This window comes from Polypterus senegalus, chromosome 13 (genome assembly GCF_016835505.1).
Source record: "Polypterus senegalus isolate Bchr_013 chromosome 13, ASM1683550v1, whole genome shotgun sequence".
Classification (NCBI taxonomy): domain Eukaryota; kingdom Metazoa; phylum Chordata; class Cladistia; order Polypteriformes; family Polypteridae; genus Polypterus; species Polypterus senegalus.
The window spans coordinates 132,130,172-132,153,859 of record NC_053166.1 but is presented as its reverse complement, the minus strand read 5'-3'; the positions used below and the strand labels follow the sequence as shown (position 1 = coordinate 132,153,859).

Here is a 23,688-nt window from a genome sequence, read left to right as displayed (position 1 = left end):
CCTTGCACAATGATGTCGCCAGTGTGATCTTGTGGGAAGTAGGATGTTTGCAAACAGAAGCTTTGCAGTTGCAAGTTTTCGTCAATGAAATGCACCGTCAGGGAAAGGTATGGCTCGGATGTTCGGCTTGACCATAAATCCATTGTTGTGGCAAAATGTAAAACCTTTTGCAGTTTATGCATCAGAGGTTGGCAACAGGCATCATACAACTTAGGCAGAGCTGTCTGACTGAAATATTTTCAGCCAGACAGTGTGTACCTTGGGTCTAAAGTATTCAAAAGTTGTTTAAAACCATCTCTCTCAACCACTTGAATTGGCACCATATCTTTTGCCATGTAATTGGTGACGGCATTTGTTATGTCATGCCATCTGTTGCTTTTCAGAATGAGTCAGCTAAAGTTTGCTGAGTGTGTTTTTGTGGTTGTACCTTGGTTACTTTAGACTTGTGCTGGACAGTTGACCCCTTAAGCTTTTCGTATTCTTTGTATTCTGTGCCGTGGTTAGTTCGCAAATGGTGAAACAAGTTAGTTGTCGAGCTGTCTTTAACGGCAACCGATTTACCACATAGTTTGCAGATTTTTGTCTTTTGAGCAACATCAGTCTTTCCAAAACCAAACCACTGCCATGCGAGTGAGAATGAACCACATCTGGCAATTAACTCTGACAACATAGATGGCGAGGCTGTTTTATCATCTGCCGTTGTTTGTTCACTCATTTTGAGGCAGGAAGCGATGCTAACTTGGAGCTTGCTGGGCGTGCAGGCCTACGTAACTCGCTTTGCAGTGGTCTATACTGTTGCATTAGTGAATGAACTCTGTTTCTTTTTTTTGCAAAGTGAGTTACATACTTGATAATTTAATCTCGCACATCGTTAAAACAGCAATTAAGATATAATCATAAACGATGTATATCGCACACGCCTAATACAACACATTTTCAGTGTCCTTCTGTGTGTGCGTTTGATGTTTGAATGTATTCACAAGTTTTCCTCTCATTTTTAGCATACCAGTTAAACAATTCATATTAAATCCATACTGGAAGAAGAATTTCATGTGGTATTACAGTATAGGATCAATGTTATATACTCAGGGGGCTGTCCCATCCAAAATTTGCTGCTAGAGCTCTGTAATAGCATGCTGGCCTTCCAAAGCATCATGGGGAGTTGGTATAAAAAAGTTTGTCTAAGCTGGCCACCCAGCGAATATTCAGGGAACAATCTGGCAAAAAGTGTCACCAGCGAACCCAGCAAGCTGACTCCAAAAAAAGCCTTAGTAAATTTTGTGGATCAGGACAGGAAGATGCCCAAAGACAGAAGCTGTGACAAACACGACAAGCTATCATCAATATGGCAACAACATGTTCACCAACACTCTCCCATTTTGCCCATATGCACTGAATCACCTTTCTTGCCTACAAGTTTTGAAAAGCATCCTATTCTTATTTTTTTCCTCCCAAAGGCATTGAGAATACAGGTCAGGAAGAAAAAAAAACTGTATTTTAAATATTTTTGTCTGGGAATGTTTAAAATCCTAGAGAAATACATAATTAAGTAGCTGCCTGACCCAAAAGCAAGGCAGCATTTCCATGCACACTGCAGAATGTGCCCATCTTTTGTTTGACAAAAGTAATACCATTATCATATAAATGTTTATCAATGCGAATTTCAATCCATTTGAACTAATACCGTAAGCCATTACTATGTCGTTCAAAGTGAGTTTCTTGGAATTCGCTTAACATTCCTGGGTTGCACTTAATTGCATTTCTAGAAATAATCCTTTATACAAATGGACAGTATGGCAATATGTTTTTGTAAAGTAGAGCGGAACAATAATGGAGTGATGAGGGCTGCTGTAACACAGCTTTTGGATCAACTGTTGTGGTTTTCCTCCACAAGTAGTCACATTTATTTCAATCAGAGTGGATGCATTTCCCTGGGTGTCCCCTTGTCCTGTTCCTGCTATTTCACTTGCAGTTGTTAATCTGATTAAATTCTGGGATTAGGAGATGCAAACTGGAATAAAATGCTATATAGACACATCAAACTTCAGTTGTCTTCATTTGGTTCTGTTTACAATGAAACAAGCAAATTTCAACAAAAAAAATTGAGGGGGAGATAATAAAATATTATAGGGTCATGAAAATACCTCATATCACTTGGACTCCATTCCTTTCACAACTGAGTCACCATCTGCAGCATGGGCAGGGGTGGGCAGTGTCCGTCCTGGAGGGCTGCAGTAGCTGCAGGTTTTCATTCCAACCCAATTGCTTAATTAGAAAGCAATCCTTGCCAATCTCAGACCTAATTTCATTTTATGGCTTGTTCATCTGTAATGTTAGGTTCTTACATCGTAGATTTCTTCCTTTCCAATGATAATATGTAAATGATTTGAAGCCTAAAACAGATAAATTCCAGTCTGTCACATTTCCTATTAAATGTTTTATTAAATCAAACAGTGCATGATGAACACACACTGATGTAAATGGAAACAAGCTAGATGGAGAACTGTTGGCTGCTTTGTCATTTACATCTTATCTTCTTATATAATCTTATAGGTCTGACATTGTGGTCAGCAACACAGGAACACCGCAGGGCACTATACTTTCTCCGGTCCTGTTCAACCTATATACATCGGACTTCCAATACAACTCAGAGTCCAGCCACGTGCAAAAGTTCGCTGACGACACTGCTATCGTGGGCTGCATCAGGAGTGGGCAGGAGGAGGAGTATAGGAACCTAATCAATGACTTTGTTAAATGGTGCGACTCAAACCACTTACACCTGAACACCAGCAAGACCAAGGAGCTGGTGGTGGATTTTAGGAGGACCAGGCCCCTCATGGACCCCGTGATCATCAGAGGTGACTGTGTGCAGAGGGTACAGACCTAAAAATACCTGGGAGTGCAGCTGGATGATAAACTGGACTGGACTGCCAATACTGATGCTCTGTGCAAGAGAGGACAGAGCCGACTATACTTCCTTAGAAGGCTGGCATTGTTCAACATCTGCAATAAGATGCTGCAGATATTCTATCAGACAGTTGTGGCGAGTGCTCTCTTCTACGCGGTGGTGTGCTGGGGAGGCAGCATAAAGAAGAGGGACACCTCACGCCTGGACAAACTGGTGAGGAAGGCAGGCTCTATTGTAGGCACGGAGCTGGACATTTTGACATCCATGGCAGAGCGACAGGCACTGAGCAGGCTCCTGTCAGTCATGGAGAATCCACTGCATCCACTGAACAGGATCTCCAGACAGAGGAGCAGCTTCAGCAACAGACAGACTGCTGTCACCGTCCTGCTCCACTGACAGACTGAGAAGATCGTTCCCCCGCCACACTATGCGACTCTTCAATTCCACGCGGGGGGTAAACGCTAACATTATACAAAGTTATTGTCTGTTATACCTGCATTTTTATCACTCTTTAATTTAATATTGTTTTTTATCAGTATGCTGCTACTGGATTATGTGAATTTCCCCTTGGGATTAATAAAGTATCTATCTATCTATCTATCTATCTAATACCTTACCGTGGCTGATTGTTTGTCTGCCCAGGATTTTAAATCACCTGTAGCTCACAAACCGTTTCACCTACTGACCTGAAATTTTGTACACATATACTACCTGACATCTACTATCTGCTTTTGGGGTGATGATTTACCTCCAAGATTAGTCCTCTTTTTAGTTTTTTTTTTTTATTTTATTGTAGAATTAACTCCTGGTAGCAGCCATGCAGCACATGTGTACGGGCGCCGTTCTCATCCCTACCACGTTCGCCATTACTTCTCCTACCGCTTCATATCTTAAATCATTCTTGAGGCAGGTTGAAGACTTAAGCGCCAGCTTAAGGGAAAAATTAAAGAAAATGTACAAATTAATTGCAACACAAACACTACTTTAATCAGATTCAATGTGAAGAGACGCAGGCAAAAGAAAAGTAGAAGCGGGTCGCTAGGGTGGAGAAAAGAAGAGCTGCTCAGAAAGCAGCAAGCGCAATAAACCTCTGAGCAAACGAATGCTAAACGTACAGAGAAAGAGTAGGAAAACTATGAATGCTCAAGTCAAGTGTATTCACTGTACGTTATTGAGCAGTGTGCCGTCACCGATTGCTAATCAGGAGCCATTAAAGCAGCAAATGCAGCTGTTTAAGATTAAAATAAGCAATTAAAGGCAGTGAAACACAAACTGGTATGAAGTAGGGAGTTGGCCAGTTCCATTGGTCATCAGAAAAACTAGGTTGTGGCTAGTTAGGATTGGCCACTGACTCATGAGAGTCACTCTGTGCCATGATGCCTCACTGGTCCATGAAGTGTGACAGGAATCCAAAGGATTAGCATATGTTTGGTCTCTCTGCCTCTCTATCTCTGCCATTTTCCATCTTGAGAAGACCATTTCTTTCTCTCTGTCGATGGCTTTATTAAGACAGGTTGCTTAGCTCTATGCAGATGATATTCTTAAGAAAGCTGTCCAGAAATGTTCTGACCCAAGAAAATAAAACGTAACTACAAGTTTATGTACCATCTGAAACTACAAATTTAGTACTACTAGGTTGTACTGTTTGCAAAGCCACATTCAGTTTGCTTTTATATGGTACTAATTATAATAAAACTTAAATTGTTATCTGTAATACTTACAGTAAAATGTGCAGCTTTTTCCTGCCTGTTCTAGCACTCTCTATTGTTGCCCAAGATCATACAGGTAAAGAGTAAAGTAACATAAGATGGTTATAGCCAGAATCTAGGGACATTTTGTTAAGGTCTTGTGACGGTTGGGTTCGCTCCACTCTCCCTGCTGATTCCGGGAGCCTCTTCAACCTGTAACCATAGATAGTCATAGACCGAGATGAGCTGAGCAAATGAGGACACATACATTTAGAAAGGGGTTGGTGCATACATGACAATGCTTTTATTAAAATCAATCCAAAAACAAAGTGCAATTAGTGCAATGCATCAGAAAATCCCAGTAAATAAGTAATCCATAAAATCAGTGTCCATTGGAGGTTAAAAATCCAAATAAATATTTCCATAAAACAATGTTAACACACAAGGGCAAACATTTTCTTTAAACTCCACAAGCGTCAGCGCTGTTTTCTAAGATATGATGTCTCTCCAGGCTACCCAGCACAAGGAAATATTGGCCAGCAGGCGCTGATAACTCTTTAATCCCTGTCGTCAGTCCATCAGCCTGCCAGGGCACCGCATCAAGCTTTACTCCCTTAAACTACCCACTACCACTTTATGGCATTGCAGGGGAGTCCTCCTGGAGTGGCTCAGCCCCTTTGAGCATCAGCCACACGCTCTTCTCCCTCACTTTTCCGTCCTCCTGCTTCCCCTCTGTCTCACACCAACTATCTTCCATTCCTGCACTTCTTTCCCTTCCTTCAACCTCACTGTCTTTCTGTTCATCTTTCTTTCTGTCCTCTCCATGCCATGCAGGCTCTTTTCTATCATGCTTGATTTGGTGCAGCTGTGGTGCTTTGTCCACTCCGAGTCATTAACAAGACACCTGACTGACCACTCACATTTGCATGTGTATGCGTGATCAGCCAAGTACCCCCAATCAACTCCAGAGTGAAGCGCGCTCGCACACACCTACACCCGATCGAGGCCTGTACGCCACGGGATGAGATTATTTATTTTAAAACTGCACTGTGCCACGAAGCTCTCATCATAGGTCTACAAAACATGATAAATATATATATATATATATATATATATATATATATACACTATATACAGTATATACTGTTCAAAAAAATTAAAGGAAAACTTTTTAACTCTTTCAGGGCTGATGTCGACTTTTGTCAAAATTCAGGAGTAGAGGACGGTAATCAGCTGTAAACTGCAACAAAACTCACCCTTACGTGTTAGTTTGACTCTCATTGCTAGAAGGAAAGTTACATAGCTTTGCTGATTTAAACCTGATTTCCTATGCATGCAGGAGTAGCAAGAGCAAACAACCTCTAAAATGGCACTGACATCTGGCAAGAGACCAAAGCTAATGTGCAAAGCAAAATACTCCATGGACGTTTTACGTAATTTCATTGAATAGGACTCGTCGGACTCCATGTTTGATGCAAGTGATCTGGAGATGGATATCGAAAACGAAAGTGAGGTGCCGGCATCATCTAATCGGTTCCCTACAGCAGCATTCACCTTGGAGGACCACCACTTAACATGACAAGAGGTACAAACCATATTGTGTCACACTGTGCAAAGACAGTTAGCCCACCGAGCATTCCTGCTGACCATCTAGATGCCTCCACACAGGCACTGCCTCCAGACATGCCAAACATGCGCCAGCAGCAGGCACAGCACCAGACATTTTTTGTTGACTTATGTGTGAAACCATCGCTTTGTGTGCTTTTCAGAAATCTGAGTTTTTTGGAAAAAATATTCAGCCCTCAAAGAGTTAATCCGAGTATAGCATCAAGTCAGTGAAACTTCTGGGCTATTGATCTGATCAGGTAATTAGCAGAGGGGGTTGTTAATCAGTTCACCTCTTTTGGTGTTAATGAAATTAACAACAGGTGTACTACAGGGGCAACAATGAGATGACCCCCAAAACAGGAATGGTTTAACAGGTGGAGACCACTAACATTTTTCCCTCCTCATCTTTTCTGACTGTTTTTTCACTCATTTTGCATTTGGCTACGTTTAGTGTCACTACTGGTAGCATGAGGTGATACCTGGACCCTACAGAGGTGGCACAGCTAGCCCAACTTCTCCGGGAGGGTACATCAATAAGTGCCATTGCCAGAAGGTTTGCTGTGTCTCTCAGCACAGTCTCAAGGGCATGGAGGCAATTCCAGGAGACAGGCAGTTACTGTAGGAGAACTGGACAGGGCCATAGAAGGTCCTTAACCCATCAGCAGGACTGGTATTTGCTCCATTGGGAAAGGAGGAACAGGATGAACACTGCCAGAGCCCTACAAATTGACCTCCAGCAGGTCACTGATGTGAATGTCTCTGACCAAACAATCTGAAACAGACTTCATGGAAGTGGCCTGAGGGACCAACGTCCTCTAGTGGGCCCTGTGCACACTGCCAGGCACTGTGGAGCTCGATTGGCATTTGTCATAGAATACCAGAATTGGCAAGTCCACCACTGGCACCCTGTGCTTTTCACAGATGAGAGCAGGTTCATCCTGAGCACATGTGACAGACGTGAAAGGGTCAGGAGAAGCTTTGGAGAAAATTATGCTGCCTGTAACATCATTTAGCAAGGCCGGTTTGGTGGTGGGTCAGTGATGGTCTGGGGAGGCATATCCATGGAAGGACGCACAGACCTCTACAGGCTAGACAACGGCACCTTGACTGCCGTTAGGTATCAGGATGAAATCCTTGGACCCAAAGTCAAACCCTATGCTGGTGCAGTGGATCCTGGGTTCCTCCTGGTGCACAACAGTGCCTGACCTCATGTGGTGAGAGTATGCAGGTAGTTTCTGGATTATAAAGGAATTGATACCATTGACTGACCCCCCAGGCTCATCTGACCTAAATCCAATAGATCACCTCTGGGACATTATGTTTCGGTCCATTCTGACGCCACCAGGTTGCACCTCAGACTGTCCAGGATCTCAGTGATGCCCTGGTCCAGATCTGGGAGGAGATCCCTCAGGACGCCATCCGTCATCACATTAGGACATTGTCAGGCATGCATACAAGCACATGAGGTGGGTCATACAAACTACTGAGTATGATTTGGAGTTGCTGCAATGAAATTTCGGCAAAATGGACTAGTCTGCCGCATCATTTTTTCACTTTGATTTTCGGGGTGTCTTTGAATTCAGCCCTCTGTAGGTTGACAATTTTCATTTCCATCAAATGATGTGGCATCCTTTTGTTCCTAACACATTACCCAATCCATATCAGTATAGATATTCAGCAGAATTTTTTTCTCATTGAGATCTGATGTGCGTGTGTGTGTGTACTTTAGTGACACTTGCAAAGCTAGCCGTGCAAGTTTATAGGTTTACTTTAGACAATTTTGACTAATTTTTTCCTCCCGGGTATTTACAAAACATCAGTATGAATGTTTCTTTTTGCCTTAACAGGTACTTCCCACAACTTTACATGTGAGGGTTCAGACAATGGATGGACATGTGTACAGTATATTGTAAATGCCTTTTCAATTCTTGGAACAGCACCAAACAATGTAAATCTGACTGAAATTCTGTTGCTAGACAACAACAGCTTCAGCCTCCCTCAATTCAGGACAGCATTGTCAGTTGGATGTGTCCCGACTTGCTCAATGGAGCAAAACTTTCCAGATTTATTTTTAGCACAGTTAGGTCTTAAAATGCTTCATAATTTCTCAGAAGCACATTTTGATTTTAACATGAAAAAGTTTGGATATCCTTAATAGTTTGAGATGAACATTTTGAGGTGAACTTATTGTTGGGTCATAAACAGAAAAAAAAAAAAAGATAAAGGACATCATTTTGGCATGAAATGACCCCATGTAAATGTAAATGAGGATAGTGCCCAAGGAAAATACTAAGCCTGGAAGGACCAGGAGATGAATGGCACAGAAGGGAGCACAAAATCACCGTCTGGAAACAGGCTGCGGTGAGCAGTATTAGAATAAAACAAAAGAAATAACTAGCAAACCAAAGACACAAAAACCAAAGAGTACATCAGAAATCACCATGAGCATGAACTACAACAAATCACAAGAGAAAAGGACTGATTTGTGGCATTGGTGGGAAGTGCAAAAAAAAATGCTATGCTCTTTATGACAGCAACTACTGTAAGTAAAACATTATTTTGTGCTATGATTGTGATTTCTTTTATTATTATTTGCTGGCAGTTTTATTATTTGTATACACATTTTATTTACCCTTTAATATTAATTTTGTTCATGAAGAATTCGATTCTGTTATAACAAAATAGCATCACAGGAAAAAGCTAATAAATTTTAAGTTCCTCAACCTGAACTCTGACCTTAGAATCAGAATCTTTGACTTTAAAAAACCCTAGAGGAGACACATAATTTGCCATAATTCATTCAGGATACAAGCAGAATCTTCTTCTTCTTCTTCTTTCGGGCTGCTCCCGTTATGGGTTGCCACAGCGGATTATCTTCTTCCATATCTTTCTGTTCTCTCCATGTTGTTCTGTTACTTCCATTACCTGCATGTCTTCGTTCACCACATCCATAAACCTTCTCTTAGGCCTTCCTCTTTTCCTCTTGCCTGGCAGTTCTATCCTTAACATCCTTCTCCCAATATACTCAGCATCTCTCCTCTGCACATGTCCAAACCAACACAATCTCGCCTCTCTGACTTTGTCTCCCAACCGTCCAACTTGAGCTGACCCTCTAATGTTCTCATTTCTAATCCTATCCATCCTCGTCACACCCAATGCAAATCTTAGCATCTTTAACTCTGCCACCTCCAGCTCTGTCTCCTGCTTTCTGATCAGTGCCACCTTGTCCAACCCATATAACATAGCTGGTCTCACTACTGTCCTGTAGACCTTCTCTTTCACTCTTGCTGATACCCATCTGTCACAAATCACTCCTGACACTCTTCTCCACCCATTCCACCCTACCTGCACTCTCTTTTTCACTTCTCTTCCACAATCCCCATTACTCTGTACTGTTGATCCCAAGTACAGTAGAGTCTCGCTTATCCTACCTTCGCTTATCCAACATTCCGTATTATCCGACGTCCCACCGCAAAAAAAAAAAAAAAATATGCATCAATCTGCAACAAGAACTGCAAGTTGCGAGCGTGAGCTTAGTCTATTTTTTGTTGCTCCCGACTCTGCCGCAGCTAATTACAGTGGAACCTTGGTTTGTGACCATAATTCGTTCTGGAAATGTGCTTGCAGTCCAAAGCACTCATACAGTATATCAATGCGAATTTCCCCATAAGAAATAATGGAAACTCAGATGATTCGTTCCACAACCCAAAACTATTCATATAAAAATGATTAATACAATATATAAAGTAAAAATACATAAAGCAAACTAACCTGCACTTTACCTTTGAAAAGAATCATGGCTGGTGTGAGTGACTTTCTAAACTCTTGTGGGATTCCACCCAACGGGACGACACGCGGAAGAGCGTCCCAAAGCAATCGCAGGTAGCCAGCTCTGTAGCAGTTCGATGTAAAAGCCAATCCGAAAAGATCGCGAACATGATATAAGCGCCTGCCGTTGATGGGTGATACAAGGAACAAGGGACATTATAAATGCGCTGGGCTCAGTATTACTTTCCCCCCGACCCTGCCTGACTGCTGTGTCTGTGTATAGGAGAATGAAAGATCCCGCTACATTAAATAACCTCGCTGTTGCTGTTTCAAGCTTAATAAGGTTGGTGTTGCTAAAAGTACTGAGACTCAACTTCGAGTTTTCAGGTGCAAGACGGGGACTCGCACGTCACAGCACAAACACACACACGCAGTCACAATGCTGTGGTAAGTATACGCTCGAACGGATGTTGACTATATTAGTGACGGAGTTAAGGCTAAAACTTTAATTAAATACATTGAGCAACAAGAAGAAGCTACAGGAATCGACATAATAATGCTGCAAAGATGGCAAGACTTTACAGTGAAGAAACGGCACTCGTCAGGAAAGCAGACTACGATCAAAAATGTCTTTAAATCATCACAGGACTGAACTTTTTAAGTACAGTACATACTGTATTTAACATCAGACAATTCTGTAACTGTAAGTTCATTTTTCAGTTAATTTATTCATATTAATTTACTTATTGTTATGTTGTAAAACATGATTATTAGGTTCGTAATGTGTAAAATTATAACATAGTTTGACGTTTAATGGGTTTTTTCTTAACACCTGCCATTATCCAACATTTTCGCTTATCCGATGTTCGGCTGGCCCGTTTATGTCGGATAAGCGAGACTCTACTGTATTTAAACTCATCTACCTTCGCCAACACTACTCCTTGCATCCTTATGAAAAATACCAATCATAACACACTTTCTTTTTTTGACTCCACTCTTTTTCCTCCTGCTCAGTCTAACTCTAACTAACTAACTAACTCTCTAACTTAAGTCCTTGCAATAGCATTTGAACCCCATTCCATTTTCAACTGAGTCACCTTCTGTGTGGAGACTACAAGCTCTCTTCACATTTGCGTTCATTCCCTTCAGGGTCTCCATTCTCCTTCTACATTCCATAGACCTTCTTGTCAGCTTGCCTACTCCAGTTTGCCCCCTTGAAAGATGGACCTTTGTTTTCTATGCAACAGAGTGGAGTGTCAGTTCAATTCAATCTTGTGCTTATCACTGTCAGCTCAGGAGATTTTCAGGTTCTCTGCAAACAAAATGTGCATAGGCAGAATGGAAATTGAACAGATGGAGAGATGTAATGCAAGTTTTTGCAATCAAGGTATAAAGAATATTTAAGAAGTATCAGGATGAGCTGTAAGTTAAACAAACAAGCTTGATGGACTAAATGGTCTCCTCTCGTATGTCAAATTTTATGTATTCTAATAAGTTTTTCTTCCTTATGTTACTCTCACAGTAACTAAACTATAAAACCTGTACAAGGTGGCTGCTCCTGTGAACAACAGATGCCTATCCTTTAACAAAGCCTGGGACTCAAACCAGAACTGCCTCCCAAAGTAGACCCAGATTAGCACATTCACACTCGGAGGTTAAAAAATGGTGTCTAAATGTGAAACAGCTGTGCTGGAGGCATTGTGACAGGGCTTACTCCACCACAGGCGTCTAAGTGGGCTGCTCAGTCAACAGGGCTGCAGAGATTTATCACGTTTTGGTCACCAAGATAAGCCAAACACTGCCCCACCAGGGCCAAACACGAGGTCCAAAGTACAAAACAAGTGCTAACCCTTTACACCCCACTTATTCCTTCTGTCACCGACATCACAGATGTGATTGTGAGCGCTGCTGTCAATTCTGATTTGATTCTGATGAGCACTAATGGGCTTTTTGTTTTAAAGGTCTGGAATTGCCATGCATTGAACGGGAAAAACAGATGTGGTCTAAGCCCTGAAGAGAGAGAAAGGGGTCTTCAGGGACATGGAGATCGCGTGCAGCTCTCTGACAACACCCTGAAAGCCCAATTTACTTGTAAATGGTTAAAAAGGGAAGACTGTGAGTTATGAATAAAGCATGAACCATACTAAAGTAAAGCTAACATAGTTAAACTAAAGAAGAGAATTTTTAAAAAGTGGAATTTGCACACTCTCTCAAGTATTCAAGATATTCTTGTACATCCCAAAGATACATGCTTGGTGACCCTAGATAGGCCTTTTCAATTTTTCTTGCTTTATAGTAATTCCAGTGTGTGTTCAGACCAAGGGGTGTGTGTGTGTATATTTATTTATTTATTTTTAATGATGGATTTATTTAAAAAGCTTCTGTAAAAAGCCAAATTTCCCCATGGGAACAAATAAAGTTCTGTCTTGGAGTGAGCATAGGTGTTTGCATTAGCGTGCCCTGCAATGCTCTGCCAAGCTGACTTTCTTCCAGATGTGCAATCTAGGCAAACTGCTGGATCAAAATCATTCCCAGTTTGAGTGTGTGTGCCCTGTGGTAGACAGATTTCCAGTCCAGGAATGTTTCCTGTTTAGCATTTGACACTATTAAAATAGGCTCTAGCACCTAAAACTTGAAATTAAATAGCAAATTTGAAAACAAATGGATGGATGGATGCGAATAGCTTGATGGTACAGTGATTAGCACCACTGCCTTACTGAATCAGAAGGGCAGGTTCAGAGCACAGCCAGGACACTTTTGTTTGGAGGGTGCACATTTTCCCATGCCCGTGTGCATTTTGATTCCAGAAATGAAATCTAGCTTAACTGGAGAATCTCAAATGTTCCCAGTTTGAGTGTGTGTGTGTCCTGCACTGTTGCTCAGTGTGCGGTTGGTTCCTGCCTTGCATCTGATGCCGCTAAAAAAAAATCCAGAACAAAAAACTTTGAAATCAATCAACAAGTTTAAAAATTGATGCTTGAATTTATAGAGCGGGCAGTGTGGGGGCACACTGATTTCCACTTCTGCCTCACAGTTGTAGAAAACCAGGCTCACACTCCAGGAGTGTTTCTGTCTCTGTGGAGTGTGCTTTTTCTACATGTATGCATGGTTTTTGATCCAAAAATGCAATATACATTAACTGGTGAATCTAAATTGGCCACAATGTGTGTGTGTGCCCTGCAGTAGCATGATGCCCAGCCAGGTTTGGTTCCTTCCTTGTACTTGATGTCTCAGCAAACCACAACCCTTATATATAATGTCTCAGCAAACCACAACCCTTATATATAATTATATAGATATAATTTAGTCTGAATTTTCCACTAATAATCAATCTACAGTATATGAGTATTTTGCATTGCATACTTCACAATGTGGAAATGAAGCAGCTTTCCCAAATTGCACCCAGTGTTGCCAAGGCAGGCATCAGTTCCGAAAAGCCTGCAGTGCAGGTTAGAAAATGGATGTCATCATACCTCCTACAGTGTAGGTCAATACAACAGCAATTGGGCCCCAATCCATTCTCAACAGGGTCACGTACTGTGTGGAGACGTCATGATCTGCAGGTTCCATTCATGGTCTTCAGGCTCCTTCTACATTCCAGAGACCTTTTTGTTAGCTTGCCTACTCTAACTTACGCCCCATGTGAATACATCCAGCTGAGAGATGGACCTGTGTATGCTATACAGCAGAGTGGAATCTCGGTTAATTTCAATATTGTGCTTACTGCTGTCAGGTCAAGCTCCAACAGGCACTATAAAATTGACATTTTTTACCTGTGTTAACTAGAAATGTGTTCTTTCATGCTTTGTGGTATGTGAAATGGAAGGGTTTTACAGGTAAGAACCCCGCTGAAGAGTTTGCAGAGCTGCATCAAGCAATTCGCTTTATCAGATTGTGCTTTGTGGTGATGCATTCACCACATCACAATAGACAACTTTACACACTAGCCTTAATTTATGCAATTTTAGCAAGTTGCATGCAGTCACAGGCAGTTGTCAGTGTGCTCTTGTGACCTCCAGTTGCGTGACATAGTTTAAGTGAGTCGCAGGGTATGCCACACTAAGTCATGACTCACTCGAACAAAACTGAATAGGTTGGATTTTGTCTTTAGTTATAGAGGTGGCCTCTGTGTGCATGACAGCTGACAACCAAAGAATGCTCTCCTGAAAGTTCAATCTATCTAATGCAGCGACTACTGTAGAAGTAAGGAACATGGGTGTTTTGGACCTCACAAATAGAATAGAGGCTTGTCTATCTGATGTCTCGTGTTTTATGTACCACAATAGAATGCAAAAAAGACGAAAAGGGCCAAGACTGCAGCAGAACTTGTCCTACCTGCTAACCCTTTTGTACAGCTCCAGCTCTGTCAGGCAGAATTCTTCTGACTATTCTGGAAGGATAGATTTGGCATCAATGCCTTGGTTCCTTAAACACTGGTGCCATCTTAACTGTACTCACTGAACACTCACAGATCATTGTTTGGAATTCTGATTCAATTCCAGGATAAGCAGCATCTTAGTATTTCTTCACAGTTTATTTTTTTTTACTGCTCATTTGGCATACACCTTTACCCAAGACAATATACTAGGTTTGGATTGGCTAACCCATAGCTCCAGAAGCCTAGGTTGAAATCATGGTGGATCTGTTTCAAATTAGAATGTTCTCTCTTGGTGTGCATGGCTATTCCCCATGGGTATTTTCTCATATTTCACAGAAAAGCAGGATAGGTAAATTATCCTGGAGTGAGTGAGTGTGGGAGTGAACATATTTGAGTGTGCCTAGTGACGAGCTAGCACCCCATCATGCTTTGTCTCCAATTGTTCAAAGTAAAGCTCCCATGACCTGGTATTTGAACAGGCAGTTTCAAAAAAATACATAAATTATAAGGTCATCTTCCACAGCCTTGAACTGAAGTAAGCAGGCTTGAAAATGAGTGACCAGATAGATGGATGGATAGGGTCCCATACCAAACAGTCATGGGCTGCATTACATAAGAGATTACAGTGAGGAGTTTTTTGTTTGTCACACAAGCATTTTTACTTTCATTTTCAGACTTGGAGTCACCTATCATTTTCCAAATGGCACCTCCTGCTCACAGCTTTCCAGATAAACAGGTCGGAGTTTGCAAACTGTACTTTGAATAAGTAAATTTGGCCAAAGGCCACAAACATCATGTGATTCTTATCTTGCCAGCCTCTAAGGTGGCTTCTTTGAGTACTTTGTTTCCTTGATCATTTCATTCATGATCCGTGTATAATCACAGTCCACTCCAAGTCTTTGTTCACCTTATGTGTTAAAAGGTCCAGAACAGGGGTCTCCAACCTTTTTTCCCCTGAGAGCTACTTTTACAAAATGAAAATGGCCGAGAGCTACTCATGTTTTCTAACGTTTATTCTCATCGCTTATTTCAACCCAAACAAACTGAATAAGCTTTGCCGGAACATTTATATGTTGGTGTCCACAACTCAAATTTTGTATTAAAACATCAGAAAAAATATTTAGTTCACCTACAATTGCATTTTGTATGTCTGTATGTACTTTCTAGTGTATCTCACAATATTGAATTAAAACAAGAATGCTGTCAAAACAAAACAATGTAATTCCAAATACACAGATGTTACTTACTCATTTGACATTTTGTTCCATGTCACTGTGTCACTTTATTCACATGTCCAGCTGCATGTGTGACGTGTTTTTTAGTTAGTGAGATGACTGGCACTGCATGGAGTCAACAAGAGAGGCAGGTGTATGGTGGAGTGGAGCCACTGAGGTTCACTCTTCTGGAGTCATTTAAATGTTCGTCTGTCAGTCTTGTTCTGAACTTTGATTTCATGACATTCACGTCAGACTCACAGAGGTATGGAGACCCAAACAAAGCAGACATTTTCAGAGCTGCTTGGTGAAGATTCTTATAGTTATCTGGCTCCACTAAGCTCCAGAAATGCTGAGAATGCTGTTGAGACATTAACTGCACATTATTTTGAAGGTTTACTAATATATAATATAGAAAATCCAATGTCTGTCTGTCTGTATGTTTGTCCGCTTTTCACGAGACAACTACTTAACGGATTTAGATCGGGTTTTTTTCTAGAATTTGCTTGAACATTCCGTTTGATTTTGAGACTTCTCTCATTTTGCTATGTATCATAGTTCGGTTGGGGCCTTCCTCACCAGCTTCAGGGCGTGTACCTTAACTCTACTTAGCTAGAGAATGAGAGAACAATTGAATTCAAAAACAACAATTCAACAATTTGATACTTAAAATAAATTGTTACTTAGCTCTTGATGAATCTGAGTCAGGATATTATCTTAAGTATATGCTAGATAGATTGCAGTTCAGATTGTGGATCGTGATATAATTTTGTGGAAAGATCACCCACCCCTAATTTGACTAATCAGGTTTTCAAATTTATGTAGGATTCATTAACCCTTTGGCGAGCTACTTGAAAAGGGGTTTGCGAGCTACCGGTAGCTCACGAGCAACGTGTCGGAGACTCCTGGTCCAGAACTTGCACAATACAGGCTCTGACAAACAACTGTATTAAAAACATTCCATTACAATGAAGTTGAGGAAATGGATTCTCATGAATATTGCCCACTTACTTACTTATTTAGCTGATCATTTTGCCTAAAGCAACTGTCAAGACATAATAATATATTTGGAATCAGAAAGATGCAGCTGACTTGAGACAATCTCACTTCTAGTTTGTTTGAAGCCCTGTTTTCAATTCATTTAAGTACATGGGAATACAACAGTCACATTCTGGTGTGGACCAAAACAACCGTACCAAGGTAATTTGTAAACGGTGGTCTTGGTGCAGTACCAAGTGTACTCTCGAATGGTTCAGGTTAGGTTTGGATTTGATCCAATATAGGAATGATCTAACTGCAGGAAACACTTTGAATTATGAGTAACATTTCTGTTAGTCATTAGGCAGTCTCAGTATAAAAATAAATCCACACATACATGTAAGTTTGCATAAAACAACCTGCACAAGTACCAGTCGATTAGATTGATCTTAGCACATGATTCAGACTTCGGGCCTCTTTTTCCCACCCACAATCAGATCAGATTGCAGTTGACCATAGCAAAAAGAAAAAACGTTATACATTCACTTGTGATCTGATAGATCAAAAATACCACGTACAGAATAAGTAAAAAACGAAAGCCTTGGCAAACGACGTTCAAACCTCCTAAACTTCCAAGACTGCAATGTTATTGCACTTCTGGCACAATGTGAACATTGCAGATACATTAGCTTGGATACTATATGGCAAATGTGAATCAAACATTCCTAAGTGGACATTAATAACACAGAGATCCAGGCCTAAAGATAGCACATGAGCAATTTGAGATAAACTAAATAGAGACAACATTCAGGCTACTGGAGAGTAAATATTCAGTATCATACAATAAGATTAAATTCCCCAGATACGTCTACTATGTAGATTTTCCTGGTATATTACCAAGAACATTCAAGTTATATTTACTGTCAAAACAGAGGTTTAGCGGTGAGGTAATCTTGCTGAAGCTAGACGTATAATACACATAGAGACAACCGTGAGTGAATTTGCCTTGAAACTGGGTTGGGCCATTTAGACAGATCACTGAGTGAACCAATCCAATGCCTCATGAAGACGGCGCTCAAAGTAGGGTCAGCGATTTTGAACTGCAGGGAGCAGAAGCGCTCTCATTAACCTGGTCTGACAGACAGCAAGGTTCTGATTATGATGAACCATCTACTGTCGAAAAGACTTCTTAAAAAAACAAAAAAAAAAAAAAACCCTATTGCAGAGAGCACATTGAACATTTTAAAAATAACCATAAATAACTGTTGCAAAGGAAAAACCTTTCTACAAAGTCTATACATTGGCATTCGAAGACATCAATGAACAAGTAATAAACTTGAACGACATGTTGTCGCAGGTGCTGTGTCTTCTCCCTGTTGTTCACCATTACCACAATAGTGTTGATTTACGGTTGTAAGAATAGGTAGCTATATTCATGCACATATGAACAGAAAAATAGACATTTGAAGTAAGCAATGTGTCACACTCCATCAAAAGAACTGACGCTTAGAGAGTGGCTAATGAAGAGGCACAGGAGATGCAGATTTCAGTACTCAAAACACCTGAATAAACAAACCACAAAAGTAAAACAGAGACAAGGCTGCACAGTATCCCTTTTCTGACTGCACATCTAAATGAGTAACTAAAGTAAGTAAATTTTATCTAATTGGAAATACATACATGCCATGTACAAATAACTGCAGCATTTAAATAAGTAGTATATCCCTAGACTTCATCTCTTTTCTAAACTCTTTATTTACTACTGTTATGCCATATAGTGATGCAATAGTCAAAATGACAGAAAGATACCATAGCAGAGAGAAGCACTTCTCAAACGTGTGGAGCCAAGTAGCTGCGGTGGACTGTGTGCGTATGTGTCTGTCTGTCTCCTCTGTCATAGCACTCGTTACAATGTACAAATTAAATATTAAGCATCGGTTACCTTGTGTTACTGAGTACCCGTATTGATAACAGCAATTGTAGCTTTTTATTTTTTCTCAGTGTCAAGTCTTTTGTTCAGTTTCTTTTGCTCCCTTCCTGGAACCCTGGCAGTGGTTTAAACTTCACGGACAGGAGGAACTGGGGTAGGTGTCCTAGTACTCCTAGGTCCAAGATAAAATGACAAATAAAAAAACCCTTATATTATGCATCGCAGGCACCCCTGCCAGGATGGATGGTTCTTTACCCAGCTGAAATGCTCGTATAATGAATGGAGAGAAGCAGCCTCCTGGGGCCATGAGCTCCCACAGTGTATTAGGTGGCAGCATCCCTCTGGTGGATCTTCCATGTGTACTCTTGCAGGGCTGCATGGGAGTTGTTGTCCCAATGGGCAGCCCTGCTGGGTTTTTGAGTGTCTCCTGTGAGAGCTGGAATGAGCATTCCTCTTTTTAGCAAGAGTGTGATTACAACCCGCAGTACCTATGAGGTCAGTCACAAAAGCCTCAACATTACATTGACATTGTGGGCATTACCTGACGCATGTTATAGGTACTGCAGGCTGCAGTTCAAACCATCTCCTTTTTAGAGAGGATTTGCCTAACCCAGAAGTGCTGCTGGGTCTTGTCATAAAGGAAGCCACTCCGCCAAGCGAGTTGAATTCGGGAGTGGAGGATGGACAAAGTTCACCTGGGAGGAGGGGTGGAGAAAAGAGAGACAGAGAGAAAGAAGAAGAGTTGTTGGTGCTTCTGTGTAACAAATATAAAAGAAGCCTTGTTGAGGTATTGGTGTTTAATAATTCTTTTATTTGAACACGGGACTTGTGTTGCTGTGGTTGTGTCTATGGTTTTAGGATGCTGCAACACCTGGTATAGGTCACACTAGTAAGATGCCACATACTCACTGCCAGTAAGCAGAGAAGATCAGTTTAAAAATTTAAACTTTTTATCTATTACTGTCATGTTGTTTTCATATGCTTTACATACATATTTAATCCCTTGATATCAAATTTATTATTTTCATATTATTATTAATGCTTGCAGTTATCTGTTTATGCGAATGTGTATTATTACTACATTATTATTACATATAATAGTCTTTTAATTTGAATATTACTTTCTGTTAATCATGTTTTCATTAGTATGGCCATGATTAAGTCTTGCTGGCAAAGGTCTAGCTGTACAAATATGGAAATAATACAATAAATGTTTAAGCTAAATGAATGCAAATGTTATCTGGAAAAAAGAAATAAATCCTGTCTTCTGCTTTGTGGTGGAAATAAAAAAAAAAACAGAAAGCAGGCACCAATCTGTTTCTGCAAGTTAGATTTAAAATGTTAAAAGTTTTATCTTGCATTGTACTATCCATGTGTTTTGTGACTGTATCATCCACATAGTGTTCTGGGTTCAGATTGTGGCCTGAGCACTGCCTGTATGCTCCCTATGTCTGTGTGCACCACGTTTTGCTCTGGGTACCATTGTAACTGGTGTCTCGAAAACTGGCCCCATATCAGTGTTGTGTGTGAATAATGGTTGGTTCCCACTTTGCATACCCAACACTGTCCAGAACAGCAGTAACGGGACCCTGGAACTGGACCATCTGGGTATAAAATGAAGAGTGGGGAGCACAGAGAGTCCTTTTACTTCTTTGGAACATTTCTATAAAATCACATATTTCTAAATGCCATAATTGGAAATCATTTTTGATTTTAACCTCAGGCAAACTGTAAAATATAAGAAAAGAAACATTACACATTCCAACTGAGCATGGATCAAGAAATAATTAAAAGCAGTTGGGATAGCAATTCACAGGCAAAGAAAAACCTCCCCAAAGTCGCAAATATGACCTCAAGCACAGTGTAGACTTCAGTAGCTGAATGTGACAACACGATCTGTGGCTGCTGTGGAACATTTACTACGTTCAGAGACACCCAATTGGAGAGTCGGTTGACATTGATTTTGAAAATCTGAGTGATCAGAGGGTGGGCATTCCAATCTATCGACACTTGATCGGTGCTATGTTACAGCCAGCCAAGCTTATTTTTCTTTTGTGAGGAAGAGCGTCAGGAGTGATTTGTAACAGATGGTTATCAGCAAGAGTGAAAGGGAAGGTCTACAGGACGGTAGTGAGACCAGCCATGTTATATGGGTTAAAGACAGTGGCACTGACCAGAAAGCAGGAGACAGAGCTGGAGGTGGTAGAGTTGAAGATGTTAAGATTTGCATTGGGCGTGACGGGGATGGACAGGATTAGAAATGAGTATATTAGAGGGTTGGCTCAAGTTGGATGGTTTGGAGACAAAGTCAGAGAGGTGAGATTTCATTTGTTTGGACATGTGCAGAGGAGAGATGCTGGGTATACTGGGAAAAGGACGTTAACGAAAGGGCTGCCAGGCAAGAGGAAAAGAGGAAGGCCTAAGAAAAGGTTTATGGATGTGGTGAGAGAGGACATGCAGGTGATGGGTGTAACAGAGCAAGATGCAGAAGACAGGACGATATGAAAGAAGATGATCCGATGTGGCAACCCCTAACAGAAGCACCCGAAAGAAGAAGAACTGTTATTTTTGTATTATTATTTTTCATGCAATTTTTGTTAATATTGTTTTACATGCATATTGATTATTATGTATTATGTATATGTATCTCAAGGCTACATTCCTTATGTTCAGTGGGAGGAACTCCCCAAGAGGCAGGGCCATCATGATATCACTTCCAAGGTACCGCCCTCTGCCTTTATGTTGAAATTGAGATGAGGAGTCCTTCAGAGGTTCAATCAATGCAATGGGGTGTGCCTCACGGTGAGTATTGGTCTGGATTACTCTTATGATCATTGGATTTTCTCCTCTTGTTTTTGGATATTGTTTACTGAATTGTGGATTTGGACTTGTTTGCTTCAGATTGTCTTTTCCTTCCTTTATGATCATTTTCATAAACACTTTAAATAGTTCAAACTTCATTTTGGTTTTGGCATTTCAAAGTCAGAGGTTTACTGTAATCCTCTCCAATGAAGGGCATTTTTGTGTATCTAAAGTTTTTTTTTTTTACTTTTAAAGCCGGTGCTGGCTTTGAAGTCTGACGTTTAAGTCTGGGGTCAAGCTGCTTGGAGTGAGGCCTATTTTTGAACTCCTGGTCTGGCTGGTGATATTTGGAGGATTGCTCCTCATTTTTGCCATCTTGTGCTGCAGCTTAATTACAAGGGGGCATCAAGCCCTGGATGGGTCAGCAGTCCATAAGTGGTCAGTATCATTGTTGTAATCATCTTCACCAAGCCCTCTAGCTCACTATAATACCATACATACATACATTCAATGAAAAAACTATTGTGAACACATGTCCACCTCCTTATCCAGGCAATTATCTGATCATCCGACCATGTGGCAGCAGCACCATGCATACAATCATGCAGATACAGGTCAGGAGCTTCAGTTAATGATCACACTTAACACCAGAATGGCGAGAAAATGTGATCACAATGATCTTAACTGTGGCATGGCTGTTAGTGCCAGACGAGCTGGGTTTAAGTATTTCTGTAACTGTTGATCTGCTGGGATTTTCACACACACACAACAGTCTCTTGAGTTTACTCAGAGTGGTGTGAAAAACAAAAAACATCCAGGGATCCAGTTCCGATGGAAATGCCTTATTGATAAGAGGGGTCATCAACCATAATGGCTAGACTTTTCCTAGGTGACAGAAGGTCTACAGCAACTCAGAAAACCACACTGTACAACTCGGGTGAGCAGAAAAGCATCTCAGAATGCACAACACAACGAACCCTGATGTGGTCGGGTTCTACTCAGTCAACAAACAAAAAGCTGAGGCTTATGTGGGCACAGGCATACCAAATCTAAACAATTGATGGCTGCAAAATTTACCCTGGTCTGACGAATCTCCATTTCTGCTGAGGCACTTACTTTGTAGATGGTAGGGTCAGAATTTGGTTATAAAAGCATAAATACAAGCACCCGACCTGTCTGAGGGTGGGTGTAATGGGGTAGGGTATATCTTCCTGGCATACCTTTAGCCTATTAATTCCAATGAATCATCAATTGAATGCCACAGCCTATTTCAGTATTTAAGCTGACCATATGTATCCCTTCAAGGTCACAATTTATATACTGTATCTTCTAATCGTTACTTCTAGCATGATAATGCACCATGTCACAAAGCGAAAGTCCACTCAAAATACTGTAGATTTACAAACATGACAATGAGCACAGTATTCTTCGGTGGCTTTCCCAGCCAGTAGATCTAAATCCAGTGGAACACCTTTGGGATGTGATACAAATGGAGATTCGCAGCATGAATGCGCAACTGACAAATCTGCAGAAATTATGTGATGCAATCATGTGAAAATGAACCAGAATCTCAAAGGAATGTTTCCAACATCTTGTGAAATCCATGCCATGAGGAATTGAGGCTGTTTTAAAATCAAAAGGAGGCCCTACCTGCTAGTTTCACAGTCCTCTCAATAATTTGCTCAGTAAAAACATATAAGAAGAGTTTCATATTTTTATTGTCTGCTAAGTAAGCGGAGCATTCTGGTGCTATTTACAGATGCAACAATACATGCAGAACTAGTAGAATGCACAGAACTCCCTTTTTAGAAAGTATCTGTTAAGACACACTGATGTCAAGAGAGTGTCTCTTAACTGAGAACAAGTCGGGTAATAGCATCACACTGGAATATGCCATCTTATCTGATGTGAAGTATAACCAATTGGGCAGAGTGATGCCAAAAACTTCATTTGAAGCATTTAGAGATTTGTCAGCTTTAATTCATTTGGAAACCTTCCAAGCCTGCTGCCTCTTACCATTCCCTCTGCTCAACACTTTGGGTGCAGTGTTTGTTTGAGCCTACTGCAAACAAATGCTGTGCTGCTGTTTCACAAGTCCAGGTATCTAGGTTTAATTTCCAGTATGTTCTTTCTGAATGAGGAGTTTCTATGTACCCTACAGGTCTATGTGAGCTTCCACCTAGTATACATTTCAAACATGATTATGTGATCTGCATTGAACAACTGTGAACCTTTGTGCTTAATGATGGCCAACTGCCTTATCCAGGGTGGCTACTGTCTTGCACCTGATGGTGCTGGTATTGGGCCCAATTCCTCATGTCCTTGTAGCTGGATGGATGGATGGATGGAGTTTTTATTTGTTCCCGGGGAGAAATTTGGCTTTTTACAGAAGTTTAAATAAATGAATAAATATT

General features: G+C 40.9%; 1 protein-coding gene across 2 annotated transcripts in view; it reads right to left on the bottom strand.

The window, feature by feature from the left end:
• LOC120542004 (protein tweety homolog 3-like) overlaps nt 1-23,688 on the bottom strand; it is a 289,028-nt gene that overhangs the window by 222,852 nt on the left and 42,488 nt on the right. The gene's annotated exons all lie outside the window — the stretch shown is intronic.